Source organism: Phalacrocorax carbo, chromosome 3, assembly GCF_963921805.1.
Source record: "Phalacrocorax carbo chromosome 3, bPhaCar2.1, whole genome shotgun sequence".
NCBI classification, from domain to species: Eukaryota; Metazoa; Chordata; class Aves; order Suliformes; family Phalacrocoracidae; genus Phalacrocorax; species Phalacrocorax carbo.
Window position 1 is genome coordinate 28153151 of NC_087515.1, and position 24415 is coordinate 28177565.

Below are 24415 nucleotides of genomic sequence, written 5' to 3' on the forward strand. Positions count from 1 at the left end.
CTGATCTCCTTTTCTACATTATTAACACATGTCCCAGGTTAAGTGTTGTTGCCTTCCCTTTGCTTCAGTCCTATTTATATGGCAGAAGCCTCGTACTGGATGAAATAAGGTAGTAACTAGTGTCCCAGTGAAGCTGTAATCTAACTATAAGACAAGAAATTAAAAATTAAATCAGTCATGCAGGGACACCTTTCACTTTCATATGTAAAATAACAATTCTTCAGTAAATACTTGAGTAGACTCGTTTTTTTCATAGAAATCACTCAGGTCAAACCTATCTTCCTCAGCTGTCCTTTGTGATTTTGCAGGGTGGTGATCTGAGCCTAAACCCTTTTTTAACACAACTAGATTTTTGTTCTGTAAGTATGTGTCATGACAGACATTAATGATCACAAGAAATATGAAGTCCTTCCCTATACACTAGGGAAGACACAGACTGAAAAGTAAGGGACCGATTGCAAACATTCCTGAATGTGAACCCAGACTATTGACTCAGGCCCACATATCACATATACATTAGCAAATAAAGGTGATGAAAGGGATTTGCAGAAATGACAGGCTACAGTGCTGTGTACTCCAGGACTTCCCTCCAATTTCTAAAATGCAATCTTTAAAAAATCATTTAAGAAAGAATCATTATTTGTAATAGTTTTAACAGTATTACCTTTTCCTCTTGCCTGAAAGCCCCAGCACAATATGAGGTCTTTTTTCTCAGTGTATCAGAGAAAAGAAGGTGCAGGAATGTGCTCCTACTGCTGGTAAGTAATCTGGATAATTTATATGAGTAACAAGCAGGGACTGAGTCAAGCCTCAGCTATCTGAAAGCCTTCCTCCCAGGACAGTCTTCTGAGAATTAAAGTACAGAACACGGAAAAGAGGAGAGATTCAGGATGGACACTGCGAAGCTTGAAAGAGACATTTCTGTCAGGATAGCAAGCAGTGGAAAAGCTGAATCCCCAAACCTGTGGCAAAGCCATCACATATGCAGGTGGTAAACTGCACTGAGCTCACACACCAGAGGAGCCCAGGGGTTAACAGTAATGGGAGTGCCGATAGCAAATGGGACCCAGGACTTATGCCAACAAGCCCAGATGAATGTTAAGGGCTGAGGACTCATGGTGTCTCCTGTTAAAAAGTAGCAGCCAGTATTCTCTATGTATTTACAGGTAACTCCATGTAAAAGGGGAAGGAGTACTTTGGTATTTTGGGTAGTTTAAGATGGTGTCATTTGCATACTAACAGGTAGCAGATCAGAATTCTTCATCCTCAATACTCCAGAGTCTCTGATCACATTCCAGGGTGATCATTCAGATTTATATCCATTTAATATTACTTACAGAGTAACCAGTTGCTGTATACATTACCAGTTGTCTTTAAATATAAACTGTATGTGAACTATGGAAGTGAGATGTGCCAAACTTTGAAAGGCATAAATCCAGTTCATACACAAACACCTATCCATCACATCTAGCAATAACATGTACAAAACGTATCAAAGACCTTGCTCGGGCTAAGATTTTTTCCTTTCAGGTGTGCCCTAGTGTTTGCTTTATTTCTGAAGCAGCATTAGACAAGAAAATCCTGACAATGGTTAACTATCATTGCTGTGTAGCCAAACTGAGGATTAATAACACATTTAGCCAAAAGCAGAAGGTTTAAGGATACTTCCTAGCTGAAATATTTTTCAGGTATAAAACACTGCCATAGATCTTTGCACGCAGAAAGATTCTGCATCACTCACTAGGAAAAATCCCATCACCAAGAAGATTCCTTGGAGAAGACTGAAAACTAAATAGATAGCCTGGCCAATTACTCAGATTTAGCTATTCTGCTTAAGAGGAAGAGGTGGCTTGTGGAGCTTGGCACTGGACAATACATCCTGGGTTCAGTTTTTGAGCTTGAGACTATTGGAATCACTGGTTATCTGAAAAATCACAGATACTGGCCAATACTCCAGCTGTGACACCTTTGGGAGACTGTGGGAGAAATGAATGCTCCACATGTGAGTGCTCCGCCACGGGGTACACCCTGGCCTCCTGGAAGAAGTGAGATTTTTTCACTAGTGAAGGCTATCCATTTTGCACAACAGAAGCCAGCTCAGACCCCAAAGCCATTGCTAGCTAGTGCTGAGGTAGTCCATTATTCCCTTACAGGCGTACATTAAACAAAATGCTAAGAACTTTCTTGAGTTCACAGGATTGTAAAGCATTGTAAAATAAAGACTCCCCTTCAAAATGGAAGCTAATGTTGACCACAGAAAAGTAAGGAGGCCTTGTTTTGCTGTACATAGGCAGCAAACATCTTCTGACTCTGGGTCTAGGTTAACACATGTCCTTGCAAGAAAATAATTAGGTTGTTAAGTGTGAGTCAAATGTCACTTACGTTATGAATAGCGCATGTCTGTGTGATGAAGAAATGCTGACTACATATGAGTTCAGCCTCTTAACTAAATTTTCAGCCAAAACTTCTAGAAGTTACTTAATATGTGTGAACAACATAAACTGTAAGCAAAACTAGAGGGAAATTTGGTCCCTGAAATACACCCTTTTAGGTCCCAGAGATTATTAAATCAGCAAGTTAGCCCCATCATTAATCTCCCTTGAACAAAAGTGGTCTATTTGTGTCCAAGATTATTCCACATTATATGTGACATATAATGTGGAATAATGTTGTCATAAACAAAGCTGCAGGGTTCCAGGCAACACTGTAAAGGTATGGTAAAGGGCACGTTGTTGTACTTCAGTTCCTATCAAGAAACACCAAACATCCTTTAAAAAGACTTTTTTTTTAAATATTGTGTGAGATATTTACCAAAATGGAAAGGTAAATGAGATAAAATCACAAAGTTGGTATGAGACAAAACATGTCTTCATTTATCCAGTTCCTTACAAATTCACATAAATCATGTTAACTTATGTTTAGACATTCACAAATGCCCTCAATGTACCACAGTATTTGATCAGTGTGACAGTGTACAGACTGGGAAACAAGTCACTTGTTCTGTAAGCACCCTTCTGAAAGCACATCCACACTTCTCTTCCAAATTCACACCCAGGATGACATCTCACTGCAAAGCAGTTGTCATGACCTTCCTGCTCCCCTTCATTTTTCAAAAGACAATGTAAAGAAAATTTCTCCTAAGACGACAAGTCTACTTTATGATAACTCTGCTGGCGAACTACTGGTAAGGACTTCTGCAAGCACTTCATCTTGGTTGCTAAAAACATTCTGGTCATCTGGAAACATGGCTCACCATCAGAAAGGGCTAAAGGCCCTCTCTTATGCACATCAAACCTTCACCTTGATTGGGTTGCTTCTACTGTAACTCCAACCATCTCGCTAAAATTCATACAACCCATATTACATCTCTGTAACAGAGAAAATCTGCTATTTTAATGGCATATACAAAACAAAACTCCAGATCCTGTATGCTTAAAGTGATAAAGCAAAATGTACCTGTTGATGCCTCCAGGATAAATAGAAGTGAAAGAACTTTAGCTTGCCAAAATTACCTTATCAGGAGCCTTATACTTCCTTATACTTTTAAAAATATGAGCTTGCTGTCTTCCAAAATTCTGGGATGGCAGCATCATGAGTTGTACTGTAAAACGTATTTAAGGACACAAATCCAGTATATATAATGTGTTTGAATTCTGTGAGTAACCAATCATGTAAAACACAGAAACATTTCAGGCAAAGAAAAGCTATTTGTGATCCCTATTTACCACTCCAAAATGAAATGAAAAAATAACATATTATCCATATAAAAATACAGTGACAAGCCCTATGGCCTGCACGAGACAAGGAATAACTATAAATAAGCATGCATTCAATACTTAGCATTACCTTCTGATGCTGCTTTGAAATGTCAGACACACCCAATACAAACAGAATGGAAAAAAAAATTGCATCTAGTGGTGCTAGAGGCAATCATTTTCTTGAGCACCACAATCCACTTGCTTAAACACTCAGCATTTTTAACTTGCCTTCTCTGTTGAAACACTGAAATACTTCACAAATATATATTGTAAGCGTATATTAGCAACACCCAGATATGTTCATGATAGCATTTGCATTGATGTGGTATCTGGAAGTGCCCATCAAAGTCAGACCCCATACAAGGCACTATTCAAAGAAGATAGAAAAAAATGTTATCAAACTAAGACAAGACGCTGTAAAAGCATGAAGAGAATGGTGCAGCCAAGGCGAGAGAAGCAGTATGAGAATCTGCTTTTAGGAAATCACTGAATGTCTACAATGGCAATCTATACCGTCCTCTGCTGCTACATCTTTATACTGGAGCCTGATATTTAGAAAAGGGGATAGACAGTTGTTTTTTTAAAAGGAAGTTACTTTTTTAGGGGAAAAACAGTGACTTCTTTGTTCATTTATATTAATTTTTTGTCTCTAACAAAATAAGGTATATTGATGATAAAAAAATTGTGTGGGTGTTTATACTGTGAATCAGAATCATAGAGTACAATTTGAGACAGTCTAAGGAACAGATGATTGCCCTACAGTCCTTTAAGAAACTAATCTTGAGCTTAAGTCACTGATTATCTATCTCTTGCATAATTCATCTATTCCACAGAATTGGAATTACTCCATAGAATTATGCCCTGCAATCGCAATGAGAAGCCATATGCAAATTTTATCTAAACATTTACAAAGGGACTATTTGTTCTTTTGTTTCTGTCATACTCTCCAGCCTTCTTTAATATGAGAGTATCATGATCCTTTATGTTATTAAGGCAAGGCAACCGTCTTAGAGGCAGACTCTTCTCAAGGTGCACAGCAGAAGGAAAAGAGGCAACAGTCGCAGGTCATAGGAAACAAAATTCTGTCTGGATGTTAGAAAAAAAACCAAACCCACAGTGAAGGCAGCGCAGTACTGGAAGAGTGTACAGGTGTAAAATTAGACACCCTCACTGTTGTGAGAGGAGCCCAGTCATGGTTCACCAGCAGAGACTATGGTCTGCAGGGTCTGATTTTCTCAGAGGGAGTAAACATCAGCTGTTTCCACTGAAGTCTGTCATATATGCCAACCTTTATTACTTTGAGGAAATTAAAGGTAAGTCACTGAAGATTCAAGGACCAGATTTTTAAAACTCCTTTATGGAAGGTACTGAACATTGAGGACAATTGCAGACACATCTATCTGTTTAGGTACCCTAAAACTGTTGCTAAAACACCATAGAAAATTAGACCCTCATTGTTTTACATGTCTCTGTTGTTAGTTACACAGGTCGGATTTCTTTTGCTATCCCACTGCTCTATATGCGGTGCTGTGTTTATTTTCCAGGTCAAGTAGTTTCATGCACTGGAAATTTAACTTTGAAGAAATAATATGAGGGGGAAAAAAAGATAATCTTAAATCTACCAAGTTTAAAGGGAAGAGAAAGAAAGTTCAGTTCACATGATTAACTGTCATAAGCACAGTACATACCATCAGAGGTGCCAAAGCCTGACTTGAAAGGTTTTAAATGTTTCAAGCTGTGCAAGCATGCGTTTCTTCAAACAGGCAGAACTGATTATGATGATCACAGGCAAAACCTTAGTTAAACAGAGGATGTACAATTTTTGTAAATCGTTATACAGTGATTACTACACTATTGAAATAAATGGCTTGTATGCTTATTAGCAATAGAGTCTTTTTTCTCCTCTCTGTATCCCTGCAAAGAATAGGAATGTTGCAGGTGATGAAGACAATTTTTGTCATCAACCCAGAAGAGGCAATGAGTGTGGAGAAAATCAAACCTGATCAAGTGTTCTTTAGATTTCAAAATGTTTGGTAAACTTTGGGATAGTATTCATTTCTGAATAAATCTTTTCTAACAGTTAAGTTTTAGAACTTTTTTTTACCCCTTTATTACCTAAAATATATACATTCTGGTCATACCAAGACACCAAATGAACATCTCTTCCTCACTCTGTCAGGAGCTGTACACACTCCTGTATACTCAACATTTTAGATGAATGAATGGAAAGAAGTACAGGAAATGTTGAAAGTATGGATAAGGTTGTGAAATCCATATTATATTTTACTGTTCATGTTCCTAACTCTAAACAAAACCTTACACAGCTGAGCTATATATATGTTTAAAAAACAATGTATTTAAACTGGTATAGAACATTGTTTGGACACTCCTAAATCCTGTTTAACTTGCACAAGAGACTGAATCGACAAAAAGGTATGAAGCAAGCTAAGAGTTTAAACAGAAGTTCGTAAGGGGTCAATTTTGTCAATTCAAAACTTAAGTTAAACTGGCATCGCTTTAAGACTGTAAAGGCACATATTATTCTAGCCATGTTGTACCTCCAAAACAGTTAAATGCTCACAGCCCACCTCCAAAACACCATCCTCACCATTCACCAGCAGATCAGAGAGATGAAAACATCTGGAGGTGGACAAGGAAAACATCTGAAGATGGAAAAGCTCTTTACCTAGTAGATGATGAGAGTGTACATCTTCAGTTTAGGTGAAAACTAGTTCTCCTCCTTGCTGGCAGCCTCCTCCCATCATACAGCCAAATGAATCGTTAATTCTCAGGAACCAAAAGGTCTGCCTGGGCAGATCAGGTTGCAAACTGAGGCTTAAAAATGTACTTGCTGTGTTGTGTATGTCAGAGCCAGAAAATATAGGAACATTGTGAACTTCAACCTATCAAAACAACAAATGATCAATATAACTTGCTTTCCACAGGAAGAGAAGATTTTTTTCCCAAAGGGTCCTGTTTTATTGTCTTACTATTTGCTCTCCCAGCTTGAGACACCTGAAAGAGGCCTGATTTTCAGTAAATTATGAGTACCTGCCCTTCTTTTTAAAATGCTGCAGCCGTCACCTTTCCAGATTACAAGGCAGAACTCAGGTTGTGATTCACAGAACTGTCCCTTGTTAGGATGTACCATGCTTAAGTCCACTGAAATAAGGAGGTGTTCAAACATTATCCTCATTAAGAGATGTTTAATGTTTTCCTGGTGAGGGTTCCTGACCAGGTAGATTCAGAGCACCTTGAATAAGCTGGAACTATTTGCTCCATTTTTTGGAATATGAGCAAATTTGATCTGTTCAGGGTGACAAAACATCCTGACTCCTATGCCTGGCTCTTAGTCATAGCTTCTCCTTTCTTCCATTTCATGATCTATTATGTGAAATAGGATCTGTAACGAGCAATAAAAGATTGGGTTTGGTTTCTTTCTGTAGACTGAGCATCTCATAATGAGTTGATGCACCAGTTTACCAGCATCTCACCTCTCTCTAAATACAGAGACATACACTTCCATCTATCTGTACTTAGCTCTTTCTCATACATGTACTCTTTACAAATATGTATCAATTTCTGCATGTGTTATTCAGAAGAATAATATACAACCTATAGTATATTGAAGTTGTCGTTCTACAATATCCTTAAATTTGTAATGGAAAAAGCCATATCCAAAGGGAAATCTAAGAGGTTGATTAATTCCAGAAAATGAATAAATACGATTGGAAACAGAGTGGATGCCTGAAAATCTGACTTGTTTCTACCTAGGGTCACTAATTTAATTTTCTCCTACCGTCCATGTGGTTTTTGTTTTTTAATTTCCAGGAATTCCTGACTGTTTATTCTATAGCAATCCATTGGGATTTTGAGGCCATGGTATGTTGTGGGAAATGTCTCAGTAGTATGTGTTCTTTGTTAAAAGTTGCTGAGGAGCTGTGTTGGTGTAATCGAATAAACACTAACTATCCCACTTTTAAAACGGAGCATAATCTGCACACGAATTAAAGCCAAATGTCTGCTTAACGGTTAAGACACTGCTATGTGTCATTCTCCCAATATTCAGCAAAGAAGTGTTCTGTAAGTGCCTTGAAATCAAACTGCCAGTGTCAAAAATCTTCAAATACATGTGTGAAGGCAGATGGCTTGTTTGTATACAATCTTAATAAGATCAGTGCTTTAATAATAAAATCTTGTGTGATTCATCCAACATCTAAAGCACAACAAAGGAAAACAAGGAGCAGGCTATATGCATACACATATTGGGTTCTGATCATGCAAAGTGCTCCAGTGCCTGCCCCAAGCCTGGCCAGCAACGCGCTCCCTCCCTCCCACGCCAATGCCCGGGCTGCCTGTGTGAGGGTGGGGAGCTGGGGCTTCAGTCTTTCACCTGGTAAGATGATGGCCACCCTACTCAGTTTTCCCCTTGCCACATCCTTCCCTGCTTCTAACAAAATCTGAATGTTAGATATAGATGTAATTGTGAAATAAATAAGAGGTGCTGCCACTGGTAGGTGTTTGTTCCTGACCTAGGTCTGACCTCACATGTCCTTCCTTGCCTCCTTCCATTGCTAATATTCCTCCCAGTGCTTCACAGATGTTTTCTTATCCTGCTACTGGGTGGTTATTTTTCAAGTAGCTTCTCAGAGCAGATGTTCTACAGGCATGTGCTTTTTAGCCTTCTGTTGACATTATTCCTCTTATAACAAAAAAGCATTATTGCCACACTATTACTAAAAAAAAGGAAAAATAACCCTACAACTTCAAATAAACAAACAAATCATTAGGGTTTTTAAATACCTACTGATAATACTATAAGACATTCTTGATCAGCCTGGATGCTGTAGTTATTATTGTACATTTTACAAAGTGGCTCTTTCAAAATGTCTCCACTCCCTATCTAGTTGCAGGACAACTCATTTAACACTTAGCAATAAATGCTACATGAGAAATAAAAAGTGGCACATATCTGTTTACTCTTTAAACATACACTATTTCACCACCATATTTTGATTATTTGCTTTATAGAAAAGTCCCAAAATAAATATGCCAGCAGGTGAATCAATTCACACTCAGTGAATTCTGCCTCTGCTCCCTCCACCATGTTCATACACTGGGGCATGTTCTTTTATTTACTTGGTCCTAGCATCTTTCTATTCCACTTTTAATATAATGTTTCATTCCAGTTACTACTGCAAATATATTCACTTGCTGCAGCTGTGCTTAGGATTTCACAGGGTGTCTGGAGGTGCTGCACTTATACCCAGCTGGTTCTCAGGTCAACACTTCAAAATTAGTGAGGAAGTACCCATTACAGAGAAGTATCGTTGGAGACTGGATTTCAAAGAGAAATGTGTAGCACAGTAGTCATACGGAAATAAAACTGGGTTGGAGGCACCATCTGGGTGGAGAAAATAAATATTATATGAGTTTGGGAGCTAAAACCAGTGGCCAGGTTTCCCCCAGTGAGTATAAAATGGGAACTGCTCCATGAATTAAAACTTGGTTTCATGGGAGCTGTGCCAGTTAAAACCAGCTGAAGAGCTAGCCCACATCCCACAGCTTTTGGCTTTGACCAAACTGCATATCCCACTACATGCCCTTGATGTGGAAGCACAGCCTTGAAGAATGAGCACAAGAACAGAAATCTTGACTTGAGTCACCTCATGCTTCTGCTCCCGTTGGCCTTTCTATACAACCAGTTCGTTAAACAATACTTCAAGTGCCTAATTCATCCTCTTTCATGCTAGTGAAATTGTTGGATCCAAACCAGCATAAAACTGGAACCACACAGGGCTCAATTAAGCCTGAGGATTTTGAAAGGGTTGATTATCTAATGCTTTTTCAGTTCTTGTTAGTATAAAGCACCAAATGTACTTCTCTTGCAGAGACTTCTTTGACTTCCAGAATCTTAGGATGTGGGGCTAGGTAAGAGCAGCCGTGTGACAGTGACAGATAATCAGGGAGTGGGTTTTGTGATAGTCTACCCACCAGGTAGCCTTCTGTAACTCTGAGACTTCTGCTTTGAAAGGCAGCTTCAGTCCTGCACTCATCCATTCAGGAAAAACAAATCCAACTTTTTCTGTTTACAGTCTCTCCCTTCTTAGCCTAACAACACTCCTTTCTCACTGTCCTACATACCACCAAAACATCTGGGTTGGTGGCCTGTGCCAGAACTCACACCAAGTTGTCCAATTGGTCAGATGTCCCCAAAGATAGGACAAATGCCTCATAGCAGATGTCTCTCCATCCCACTAATGGTTTTGCTACACTAAGAAAATAGCGCAATGGTTTTAAAAAAAACACCCCAAAACACAAGACTGGTATATAAGCAGTTTGGAAGCCAAAGCGAGGAAAGAAAGAAGAAAAAGGCTAAATAGAGTTGTGTGTGTGCATACATGCGTGTATTTACTCATACACACACACATACACACACTATATATATATAACATTCTCTCAAAATATATAAGATGGCTGAGAAATTTCAAGGCTGAACACAGAGTATTACCAGAAAGCATAAGAGAAATAAAGTAGCTGACTCTGAAAAGAGTGGAAAGTACTTTTGATTGGATTTCTACTAACTGTGGGAAAGCTACTAGGGAAAAACTGGGAAATGTTTAAGCAACTGTTGGAAAGAGTGCAGCTGAAATTCTTCCCACTTCAATCTAAACAGGGGAAAGTGCAACATTGTCTGCCGCTGTGGTTAGGTAAGGAATGAAATGCACAGAGTTTTACAAGCAGAGAGCTGAAAGCTTTTAAACAAGATAAACAAATCTGGTGCAGAGGATTTGAAGGCACTGTATGCAAAATAAGCAGAAGTAAGTTAAAGGATCAAATTAAAGGAGCAAATGGAAATACTGAATGCTAAACTACATAAATATTTCCACTGACAACAATAGACTTTCTAGACATATTCACATTAAAGTAAAAGGAAAATATAATAGTGGTCTCCTAAAAACTCACAAAAAAAAATGAGAAACAGGGACAAAGGAAATGGTCTAATAATAGTATAGAGAAGGAAGGGGAAAAACAAGGATTATATTACTGTTCCTGATTTAGAGCCCAGTCCTACAGGAATTGAAATTCATCTCTCTACTCTTTCAGGGGCAGAACTTCATCTGCACCAGGTGGAGGCCAAGACAGAAAAGGCAGGACAAAGTGTGCCACTTTGACCACCTTTCCTCCCAGTTGTGACTATGGGGCTGGTTCAGGCTGCTGTGCTTCTAAGAGGAGACATGGGACTTCTGCAAATTTTGCCTGGCTGCAGTGATCCTAAAGGCACCTTTCTGGTATTTGTGAATCACTGGGAGCCAGCTGTTCTCTGATCACTTACTAAATTCAGCCCAGCTTGATGCTAGATAGCAGGGCACTATAAAGCCATCATAACAATTCTTTAACCCCAAGGCAGCTCAGCAACACTTAGCTAACTCCCTACCTATTTTGTTTACACCTTGTGTCCATGACAGGGAAAATGGAGGCTAAGCATTACAGCTATATTAAATCTTAGTATAACTTAACAGGCTGTGAAGAGCTATGAATGACACCCAGATAGTCAGTGACCCACAATTTTGGGACCTGGAAGACTTACTTGCTTTACACGGCTCTCTTCTGTCATACGGACTTTCAAAGCAAGGCACTTATGCAGAGGAGGATTTACAGAGGGAGTGGGCTAGGAAGGCTATACCTCCCTTTGCATCAATATATGCTCATGCTGTTTGATGGAGAGAGGCACTGCACTGTGGTGGATAAACTAGTATTTTTCTTTTAAGGTTTCTGTCCCCATCTGGCTCCACACCTGTTACGTGTTAAGCTTATTTTCAGTGATGATGAAAAACATTTAAGATGACCTAAAAATGTGTACAAAATAATGAAGGAAGTGATAATGATGCACATGGTAAAACATCCTCCCATCCAAGAGGCCCAGCAGCCATCAAACATGGCAGAAGCATTCTAAACATAAACACGAATAAAAACCAGTAAGAACCTTTTCACAAAGATAAATAAACAGCTGGAATAAGTGGTCACACTGGGCAATAAAGACAAATTGGAATGGTGATTTAAGTATTTTCATACTGCAAATAAAAATATAAACCACGGGAAAGCAGGAATGAGATAAATGTAACACGGAAATAAAGAAGACACTTGGATATGTCCATGTGCAGGCTGCATATGGAATAAAAGCAACTGTAAAAGAGCAACTATTTATTATTATTAGAGTTATTACTTTATTCATTCTTCTGATGCCGAATGTATAAGAAGCCAAAGCCAGATACTTACAGTGGAATTATAAGTACATACATGCTTACAAGGTTTGTAAGAACAAATCCTCATTTGAGCTATCACTGTTGATGTTGGCACTGACATATTATGCCTGACCACTCATGAAGGCTGTTAACCTTTTAGAAGCAAGACCACTGTTACCAGGAATATTTCTGGCTTTGAAAAGCCCGCCTGGCCTCTCAAACAGATTGGTCTGTTTAAAGTCAGCTCTGAACCTGAACCCAAATGCAAAACCTTAACGGTATGGTTCTGTCCCTAAATTTGAAACTTAGACCCTCCTCTGAGCCTGGTTCTCAACTGCTTTATTGATTTACACTTGCTGAGTGTGTGGTTCTCTATGTTTATTCCCTAAAGAAAAGTTTGAAAAAGTACATACACCCTGTGCCCAAAATATGTGTTTTCACACAGCCTTTGAAAGTAGTGTTAAAACTTTAGTTCTAAAAATATGGAAGTACATTTGATTTCTTCTTCAACAGCTCTAGACTCTCTCAGTTCTGCTAATTTTTGGCCTGAGGCATGATGCTCACATATTCAGGTAGTGCCCAAACACGATGGATGACAACCCTCCGCTTACACACAGGACAACTCTCACTCCAAGTTTCTCTTCTGCATCTTCAGAAGATGTTTTCATGTTGTTCTCAACAGATGGTGTCTCGGGGCAAGAAGAAACATAGTTTTGTTATTGCTTTGCTTGGATGATTGCAGATTACTGCCCACTATGGATGTGGGGGTTTGTGCTGTGTTTTGGCCCAAGTGTGCTGCAGCTCTTGCCCCATGTCCCACAGCCAAACCATCAGAAGATGGTGATGGCTGTCACTCCCCATTGCTCTCTGCCAGCTCAGAAACCAGCCACTGAGAAGCTGCATCTCCTTACTGCCACTGGACAGTGCTGAGCCATGTTTGCGTACAGTGATTAATGCAATGAATTTGGCATGCAGAAAAGAAATGTCTCGAAATTGCATTATTCCAGTGAAAATACCTGGATACCCTTAGGAAACAAATATAACAACACTAGTATTGAGAAAAAAGAATTAATAGGAATTTTAAAAGGGGAAAATAATTTGAAGTCACAGCTTTTATGTGTCAGAACCAGCTTGGTAAAACAGATCCTTTTGTTGTGTTATCAAATGCTCTGGCACATGGATGACATGCAAACTGAATGTTTCCCATTCTGCTAAAATATTAGGGCAGGACTTCACTGAAGGTTTTGCATTAATATTTAAAACTTTGATAGGTGTTTTCTATGCTGCTATGAAACAAAACCATATCAAACAGAGTTATACTTGTATGCCAAATAAATTAGACCAAAATCTACAGTTTTGACTCACAATCAGTAAAGCCTTCTCTTCCCCCCCAGCTTTTTGACAAGAGAAGGTACTGGACAATTTGAGCGTCACTCAGTTTTCTTGCTTCTCCCTTAATAAAATAGAGTAAAATTGAAAGCTTTGATAAATTCACATACCTCATCCTCAAAAGGCTGAAAGGTACTGGTAAAACTCAGAAGTCAGGGTGTCTAAACCAGCAACTCTTCTGCATCATTATCACAAAGGCTGTAATATTAAACCACTTCAGCTGATTCAAAAGTGTCATAGTGGCCTGGATTTTTTGAGTCTTTCTAAAACTGAAGTTCAGAATTACAAACAGTCATACAATGCAAGAATCAGCAAAAAAGCTTTGCCTAACAGTCCCATTTAGTATTTCAAATAGTTACCGTACAAAACGGCAGTGACCAGGACAAAGAGGAGTAGAAAAGAATTTAATCCCAAAATCTTCTCAATAGGATTTTATTTGTGTTTTAATTAAAAGGAATAAAACTCTGCATTCCTAAGCATTCGCACCAGATAGATAACAATTGCATGTACTCTGAGATTTCTGTTATGTACCTCTCAGTTACACACTGGAGAACGACACAATCTAATTTCCGTACCCTGAGCTAATCAAACCAGGGTGAGAGGGACGAGTGTTTCCAGTACTCTTCTGTCGAAATCTCTTGTGTCCCATTCTATTAAAAAAAAAGTGAGATTCCTTTTAAATCTATAATTTCTGTATTGACTCACTAGAGCTAAATTCATATATGACCTCCTGGAATAAAAGAAAGGGAATGTGATGATGTGGCAGAAGTATTTATTTTCCATGTTGGATTGCTATGAAGACCTGTTTCTCAAGCTCACTGCCTAAAACATCATTTTAAATGAGATATAGCAGGGCAATCCATTCTCATTCTGCACCTTTCCCCTGGCCTGCAAAATCCTTTCAGTACTCACAATTCCTTATTTACTTTTCTGAACTATTATTTCAATTCACCGGTGTGATGAGAAGAGCATCTTCTTCATATCAGTGGTCTCTAGAACATTTCTCCACACTCATAAATTAAATAGGACTAATCATGTTCAATGAAAATACAAGGGTTCAAAACCTGAAGTGTTTCTTTAACTGAAGTGCAAGAACAATTTGTGCTTACAGTCACTGTGACAGCATACCCAAAGGTGTTATGTGTACATATAAAATACACCAGAATCTGAGTTGCACAAGTCTTGCCTACACAATTGTACCTGGGTGTATAAATGATAAATGCTTGCACCATGTTATGGACTCAGGACTTTTTCATTCTCTGTATCCGAACAGCAAAACATGTGATAGAAAAACCATATCATGATTAGTAACCAAAGCTAAGCTCAAATCCTTACATGTTCAAACTGCTGTTTGAGCACTTTTGCTTAACTTAAAACTTAGATAGCAGCCACTTTCACTTCCACAGTATCTCTAATAAATAAATACACTCATTTGAGAACATCACTGCAAGTTCGTCTTGGTCCTCTTCCTTAAAAAAAGGCATATTTTTTTCTTCCTGACCTCTTTCCTAGGAAAGACAGATTGGTTGTGTGCAGAGTTTATTATGAGATTGATCAAGATAATTGAGGTATAATTTTCTCAGCTATTTCTGTCATCATTTTTAAAGGCAGAGATGATTATGTTTCTCCTTCACCCATCTGGGAAAACACACTGTGTTCTCATGTAATTTGAACATTTCAGCAAGGATGTGAGACCATCTTTTTGGATGTAGCTAATAGCTCTGCCATTAGGCCATCCTCTCTCGAGACTCCATTTTTCTTATTAATAATTGTCAACACTATCTCTTTTTTCAGAAACAACCAGCCACACCTAAATCTTCTCTTCCTCTCTGGCACAAAACCAGCCAATATGAAGCCCAAAATGTGGCTATGGTCCTGAAGATCCTTAAAGATTCACTTGCCCCAAATGAAAATCTTCATAGTCAATCCCTTTTATATAGCAACCTTTTTCTTTTTTAGAATGACTATTGAACATTTATGTGAAAACTAGCTTCTTTTTTTCTAAGGTCACCTCAAAATTAAACTCCAAGTCCCATATTTTTGCTGGAGTGACCCTACACAAAATTCTGTTCTCATTTATGCCAATCTTCCAGTGCCATAATTTAAGTGAATTACTCTTAATTGCACCTAACCTTTCAGAGAACAAGAATCTGACTGTCTGCTTTGTTATTTTTCACTCAATCCCTTTTTTCCCTCTGTGCTATTCTGTTTCTAGTAACTGTGATATCAGTTACCACAGAAAGCATTCCTGTTCCGAAACACTTTTTTTTTGATCCAATATTAGATAATGTTCCCGACCTGCGATGATAACATTGTTTCACTGCGATCACTTATATTTCAATCTATTTTAACCACCAGTTTTCTACCCAGGAATTTTGTGTTAGTCACCCCAGTCCTTAATGCTTGAAAAGGTTAAGACTTCAAGTCAAAGTTTTTGCCTCTGCTTACCATTAAGGCAAAAATAAGACATCAAATAGGTTAACAACACATGCATAAGTGTATACTATCATGCATATAGTTTGTATTAGTGGTTTCAACCCTGACTTTGTTATTTATCTAAAACTGGCAGCGATAAAATGTTCCTACTGGATTTAAAACCAGTGATTTCCAAGTATGTTTATGACATAAGCTTATCTAAGCTTCAGTTTCCACACCATATCTAAGGACCTGTGTCCACATTAAACATTCTTGTTTATATATATATACACAGAATCTTTGATGTACCTTGTGCACCAAATCCAGCCATTTTATAAACATAAGCAAATACAGCTGCTTGCTCTGCATCTGATTTAGAGTAATTATATTAATAAATGTGTACTGTTCCAGCTTAATCTTTAACAATTTTTTTCTCTACTCCCAAAAATAAGGCATTTGAATGAAATTGTTTTGTGAAAATAATTACAAAACTGAAAAATAAAATAAAATTAAATAGTAAGGTTTGAAAATTTGGATCATAATAGTGGCTTTTAGTTAGGCAGGACTTTTTTCAGGACTGTAAAATCTCTTTTAAAATGAACCAGAAATTATTCAATATCTATCTGAAAAGTTCAAAGTGCTTCCAACGTTTTACCCAAAGTTTGCCTGTTCTGACTGGCAGCAAAATAAATATGATGGGTGGTCTGTTTAAGGCACCTGTCCAAGCCCAATTGCATTACATTTTCATAGTATCAACATTTGAAAACACTATGGCTGTTGCATCAACAAAAGTGCATGGGAGTATCTCCAAAGCAGATGGCAACTAGCACATCACAAAAACATGCAGACTCCTGAGCCAATTTATATAGCAAAACAGCATCTACCACAGAGCAAAGGGAAGAATAATTAGCATATTCAAACGTTCAGAACTTCCCAACATCACATGGTTTATGCTAAGGACCATGAAAAGTAATTACTCTCACGTAATACTGGCTTTTATTTGGACATGACCAACTTACAGCAGGGTTTATTCAACTGAGTAATTCCCTTTGAATCTGAAAGAATACACGATTCATTTGAAAATATTGGCTAAGTTTTGTATAATGGAAAACACAGAAATCCAGACAAGGTTCTTCTTAATTCAAACACTTAGTATTTTGGTGTCAGTTCTTTTAAAGCAATATGGTTCTGATATCATTAATGTATCAAATTTTGTTGTGATTCATAGGTATCTAATAAAGGCCATATTTCAAGACAACAGTGAGCAAGCTGCACCTATATAACACATAATGCTTCATGCCAGATTTGTTCACATACTACATGCCTAGGTCTCTTTGCAATTGTTTGTGACAACACTGATTATGTTACACACATGTAACCTACATGTTTTACATTGTCTGAAAATCTAATTATTACATTTTCTACATAATTCTCTCTGTGTTCATTGACGCAGAATGGAGTCATCCAGCTACCCACAGGTGGCCCGGTTTCACAGTTTTCACCTGCATGAGAATTCATTCAGATATGTAATGGAAAAACTGCTCTACAGCTAGGCTTAGAGCAGATCCAACACCCTGGTGGGTAACCTTTCTACAGTGACCTGCTCATATTTTTCATACTCTAAGTCCATAGTTCCTCTGCTGCAGGAAACAAAACAAATCCTTGTTATTGCAAGCTTGATGGTGCTGATTTTAAAAATGTAGATACTATTTTGGCAAGCTTGATGGTGCTGATTTTAAAAAGGTAGATACTATTTTGTCGTCACTCAGCCACCACACTCCCAACTATGAGAGTTTACAGATCCAAACTGGGACCCAGTAAAACTTCTGAGAGACATCATTTTCAGTGGCCTGCTAATATTAGTATGGCCATGACCTGGAATCCAACAACAGAAAAACAAAAGTAGAAACTTAAGGTGTGCTTAATCTCACCTAACTTGAGATGTCCAGCCTTCAGATGGATATAGCTGAGCTCACGGCCACATGCACCCTTTACAGACCATAGAGAAGAACCACTGCCTCTGCTGACTACAGAAAAGAGCCAATGTTACAGACCCAGAAAAACATACCCGCACCCTTAATGTCCGATTAAAAAAATAGTAAGGACCAACAATAGATTTTATCCTTAGCACATATATAAAATAGTACATCCAGAACTTATACCAGAGATTACAGAACTACTCTTTTGGGACACATTTCATTTTAGAAAAATAAATAAAACATAACAGATGTATATATGATAGTCACTCTGCATATTGGTTTTGCATTCAATCATAAACGTATATGTAGGAAAAATGTATTGATGGATATTGTATGACCTTATACCATATCTGATCTGTGATGGAAAAAATACACCACAGTGTTTTATCTTAAGGCATCACAAATGTTACCTTAAAAGCTTGGAGCACAGTATTGCACCATTCAGCCTACCTCAATATTAATATTTTATCTATATGTATGTACCTATATGTTGGACGCTTTGTTTTGGAAGAACTTGGTGCACTGACACTAAAATAATTTAAAACATAGCACGTTCAATTTAAAGAAATGGGGTTTCCATTAATCCACTGTCTGAAAGTGGAACTATAGATCTTTAGGGCTCCATCTGATTTCCAGTCTTCCAAAGGTCTTGGTAGTTGATCTCATCAAATAGTCGCAACATTGTACTGGAAATGTGAACAAGATACTCATTTTCCCAGATGAAATGCTATAAATTTAGGCCAATATAAACCTGTCAGAATTATCCCTCTATAAGTTTCACACCAGGGTGTGGTGCTGCACAGCTGAGGAGCTGAGCTAATAAGTGTTCAAAAATGAAAAACGCTGCTTTATGGCATCACGTAAATTGGCAGCAAAAAGAATGCTTGCACCTACGCCCCAGTTTTGACAAACAAATGTCAAAATGTGGAAGCCATACAAACAAAATTCTACTGGTATGAAAGCAGGAGGAAAACAACAAATAGGTCTGTCAGGGACTTCTCTATTATACATTTCCAGTGTTGATATAAATTTCTATATTTTACCTACTCAGGCTCAGAAGGGGTAAATTAACCAAAACCGATGTGAACACAGGTACTTTCTACTTGCAGATTAAAAAAGTGATTTCTTTGCCATTTCCATGTTCTAATGTCATTACAGGGTAGTGGGTCCAAAAGACACTTCTGTTGGGTTCAACTTATCTTTGCGTCAACCAGAGGGAGTTACTCCAGACTGACAGTAATGCAACCAAAACTAGATTTTAGCATTAAGAAAGCAAATTTAGATTTTGTTGTGACTGTATAAAATCTTGCCAATATATTTATATGAGCAAAGCTCTCTTTCAGACTTCCAGTTTATACTGGCAAAAGTACTCCACATCGACACAAGATACTTTGGTTGGATAGATTGCATTTCTCGGAGAAAATGAGAGAACTTGCTAGCACATCTATGTTATTTGAGAGTATGAAATGTTGAACACACCTGATTCACATACACATGAATGCAGATCAGGACATCACTGATCTGGGCACACTCATTTATGAACTCCAGTGCAGTAATTTCACTAGAGAGCTCCTGTAAATGTCAAGAATTCCTAATTCATAAATCAGAACTTAGAAATATAAGTCAAAATTATTCTAGTTTTAAAGTAGGAATCTTGGGGGTTCTTTTTCTTGTATGTCTGGATTTTAAGGTTCATGTTTTCACAGCTTTTTCCTCAATTTAGAGTGCTTATGTCTTCTTATAGCAATGAGAACCTGAGATTCGTATTCAGTAACAAACACGCAAGAACACTGGTCCTCAAGAGAAATACTAAAACACACAACGAAATCACACAGCATAACAAACTTGCCAGATAGACAGTTTAAATAGATGAAGGATCCTTCATTCTAAGTCCAGAAATTTTACTGAAGACTGTAATAATATTGTGGTCCCAGTACCAACATCTTCCCACAGGCAAAGCTGCAGTGGAGCCAAACCCTCCCACAGCGCTTAAAAGTTCTCCTAAAAGTCATGAACTAGCGCCTCCCATGGCTAAGGTGGGTTCACTACCCAGGGTAAGCATCTTTGAAATAGTCTCTGACATAGAAAGCTGCTTTGCCAGCAGCTGTCAAGTCAATGTAAAACCAGTCATACCAGTTAGCGGCCATAGCTTTAATCACCAACGTATAAAATAAAAGGCAGACACTACCAGTCCACATATTAATAGAAAGCAGTTCCGCTATTTGCTGAGAATACTGTTTATGAGTTTTTGGTAAGCCCTGAGCATGTCTGTGAGATTCCTTGGGGAATTCTGGTTGAGGAACATCCCTCCAGGCTCCAGCAGGCTACAAGCTGAACAAGATGGGCCAAGGAGCTTGCCTGGGAGATGCCTGCAGATGCAGCAGCTGAGTGGACATCCAAATGACTCAGAAGCAGCAAACCCGCTGCAAAGAACAAGCAGAAGAAACACACATGCATCAGTAATGTAGCCAAGCCTGGATTTGTTTTGGCAGGCTGTTGGCTAGCTGCAGGCTCAGATTTCTGAAGAAGGGAATTGCCTCCTGTTGTCCCTGGGACTGTGCCCTTGTTTGTTTTTAAATAAACTGGATGGCATGCAGTAAATATCTGGCTCCTGATAGGAAAATTATCTCACAAGACCCTAAACACCAATAATCTCTTGGGCCAAAAAGAACAGGATTTTTTTTATTTATTACTTGTTTACCTTGCTGTGGTAACTAGAAACATTGGGTCAAGATCCCACTGTGCGCAACAGATTGATTCAGTAGAATTCAGCTTGCTTTTCTCTTTGTGGACTGACTTTCCCCACCAAACTCTATGGCAAACCATATCTGTGATGCACTATATGAGGGATGTAGCCTAGCCAGGGAGCTTTTTTTCTAGTAAGGAACAGGAGAGCCCAGCACCAAAATATAATTCTGACTGGACAGGAAAACAACTTTTCAAAATCTACATACTTTGGATATTGGTCATTTGCTAAACGCAAAATTTTTTTACTTAAAAAATATGAATAGAAATACATTTTTCGTTTGGCTTGGTGAGGGTATGAATAGTTTAGCATGACAAATGGACCACTAGGCTGTGTGCCTGAATAGCAACCCCTATGGCACTTCCTACCTCTACTGCAGCAGTTGTGCAGAGGACTGTTTACAATAACTTTTTAGAATAAACAATACCAAGACGTACACTGGAAGGGGAGGCTTAAAAAAAACACATGCCATATAAATTCTATGTCAAAGCACTGCTATTGATTTCTAATGAATGAAACCACCTGCAAATTTGAGGATAGTTGCTTATTTTTATCAGATCACAGTAACTGGCATAATGGTCTTAAAAACAGGGGACAGACCCTTCAGTCTGTAAAAAACTGGGGAAGAGGGATAGGAGAGGGAAGGCATGTACAAAAGAGTCAAAGAAATTCAGCATTTAATTTTAAATCCTTAATAATGAAGAAAGCAAGTATAGGTTAGCTATCACTCCAGCAATAAAGGCTACACATTAATCATGTGATCTTCTGATGTAGTGATGATAAAGTCATGATACTGAGAGAGAAATAAAGGAGGTGTGTGGAAAGATCCAAACATTTGATATTTTTATTTCCATACCAAAACCCCTGCTTCTGTCAAAATCACCTAAATGTAAATATAATAAACTAGAAATCAGACATACTTCTTTGTAATCATTGATGGAGCTTCTGTGGATTAACTCACCTACTAAAAAACCCAACAGTAATCATACAATACTTACAAACTATTTTCCAATCTGGGGTACAGGAGCCTTAGTTCTACCTATACAGATATAGCAGTGTTTCTAGACGTTATATCCGTACACATGCTGGACATAAAAATTACTCTGCAACATACTGTTTTTACCTAAAGTTAATTTTAAAGTGCAAAGCCATTTTAAATGAGAAAAATATCAAAATGGTTGCAAGTAAATTAAACTCTTCTGGTTTCTTCTGAATAGAGTCAGTGTGAGAGAACAGAGTCAGAACAGAGAGCACTGTGAGCAAGAGCCTATCCTAAGGAACAAAACGCAGCTCACACTTAACGTTTACTTTCCTTAGAAAACTTAAATATGGCCACATATTTACATTTCAGTATTTATTTAGCATTTAAGTCAAAATTTAATCCATTTATTTCATTAATCCCAGAAAAAATTAAAAAGTGAAGCAATTTCAACAGAATATGTTTTTAAGGGTGTGGGAAGACATTTTATTGATGTTGTGAAATGTAATAAATTCCTTTTGGAGATATTACATGTCAGCGGTGAAACACTTGTAAAACACCATAAGCATCAGAACTTAAGCATATGTTAGTTTTACAAAATTTGCAAGCTATTTTCATATTGCCTATAATTTTCTAGAGTTATTAACATATGTTAATTCATTCAGGATACCCCTTTCAGTTAGTGAAGCTAGGTTTTAGCAGCAGCCACAACTTTCATGGTTTTCATGGGTTACATCTCTCTGCTTCATAGGCTTGGCCCAGGGAAATAGTTATAACCCTTTTCTAGTTCTTACTCCAAGCATGTTCCCACCTTCCGCTCCTTCTTTGGGTAGAAGGCAAAATTGGCAGGGGAAGGGACTCTACCACCCCTCTAAGAACGGAAAACTCCCAGAAATTATAGAATCACCTCCTGGCCATTTCTGAGCACTTGATTCAGATCTATTACACTTAGAAGGGTTTTTTGCTGTGGGTTTGGTTTTTTTTTCTATGTCATTAAAATAGATTTTTAATATCATTACCATCCGAGATAATTAATATATTTAAAAACACACCAAGATAAGATTTTCTTCTGGCATAAATAACAAGTTGTTACAGTAAATTTTCATCAGAATTATAACTGAGCTCTTTTCCATTTTATGTTTATTCAGAGCTCCTATGCTCTCCCAAGTTTCTATTGGATTTCTAGTTGTCTATTTTGTATTTAATTTTTTAAAAATGTTTCTTCCCCTAAAGCCGTGAACTTCTCTCCACTCAAGGTAATGTAAAGATAGCCCTTTGCTTGTTTTTTAATGGAAAAGAAAGACTGAATCTTACGCCTTGAGTGTTTATCTTTTAAAAAAAACAAAACAAAACAAAAAACCACCACACAAAAATCCTCCAAACCCAGAGTACTGTTTTTGCATAGTCTGCTATTTTATCCTTTGTTTTGTTCCTGGCATCAAGCTTTATTTGTTGGCACAGAGAAATCTTGTACCTCCAAGCTTGTAACTCAGAGGCAGGGAATGACAGACCGTAAGCTTTAAAAAGGTTTGATCATGGTTTGTTGCCGTAACTGTGCAGGAGAGTTATTCCAAAGCCACACATCACCTTTGTTCACTGATCCTTCACATATAATAGCCCTCAAAAATTACAATGGTCATGAAAGATGGCATGATAAAATATTACAAACAAATATAATTGAGTGAATATATCCTATTATCATGATTAAACTTTCCTGCTAAGCTAATTTAAAAGAAAAGAGCCTCAATGTCTCAAATACTACAGTTATTCTTGTATATTGCAAGCCAAATGAAAAGTAAGGTGAGTCTCAGCTACCAGGCACTGGCAATACTGACTTGTTCACGGTGGCACTACATTGCTTGGTTTTTGTATTCTTGAACTGGGCAACTGACTCTGTAGAAAATTTTAGCTCTCTCTTTCATCCCTCTCCACCACGCAATTTTCTCGCTTCCAACTATCAGACTTTTTTCCTTCTATTTACTTCTTGGGCCTGCTGCAGAATGCTTCTAATATATTAAAAAGACGGCTGCATATGTTTTGAAGGGGCGTCATAACATGCCATTTGTCAGTCTACATTTAACTGGTGCCCTAAGATTTCATGGCCTAAATATATAGAAAAATAGTAGTCAGGATAGTAATTTGAACAGAAATACAAGCACAGCACGCTCTTCATATTACACACACACTGATGTTTCATCTACTTAACCCACAGGCTGTTCTGAAGGTAATAACATGCTACCTCAAGAGGCTAAGGTTTCATTACATTTTTAAGGACTAACAGGTGTGCCCCTATGGTTTGCCAAAATACTTCATGATGAACTGCAAAACTAATCTGTAAACTTGTTGCTCACCCCCTGGCTTGCACTGCACCTGGCTAGTGAAATGGCAATAGCGGAGTTTATGCGTGGTCATCCCTGTTCCACTGCTGCAGACCTCAAAGCACCAATGCAGGTGGTTAATCTACACACCACTGGGGGGGGGGGGGGGAGGGAAGTCTTACAACCTTAAAGTGTGCATGTTACCTAAAAGTGCAAAAGAAAGCTTCTACTCCTTATACCTCTACATCAGTTCAGTACAAACTACCATTAGTAGTTGTGGTCAGGTATGGATCAAGGTCAGGCAGACTCTCAAATGTCTACTGGAGCTTTGTAACCGTGGCCCTCCCACCCTTCACCTTCTGAAGCGCCTCGAAGGAGCCATTGGAGCCCCTGCCTCGCTTCAGTTCGCTTGCCAGCTGGGCCTTTACTCTTGAAATCATGCACCTGGTGTGGCTGAAGCCTAACTGCCTTTCCAAACACGTACAGCAACATGAAAAAGGCAACACCCTACCCTTTACTGTTTGATCCTCAGTTTACCGGCCACAAGACATATCTAATATGGGGGGTGCAGAGATATGGTTATTT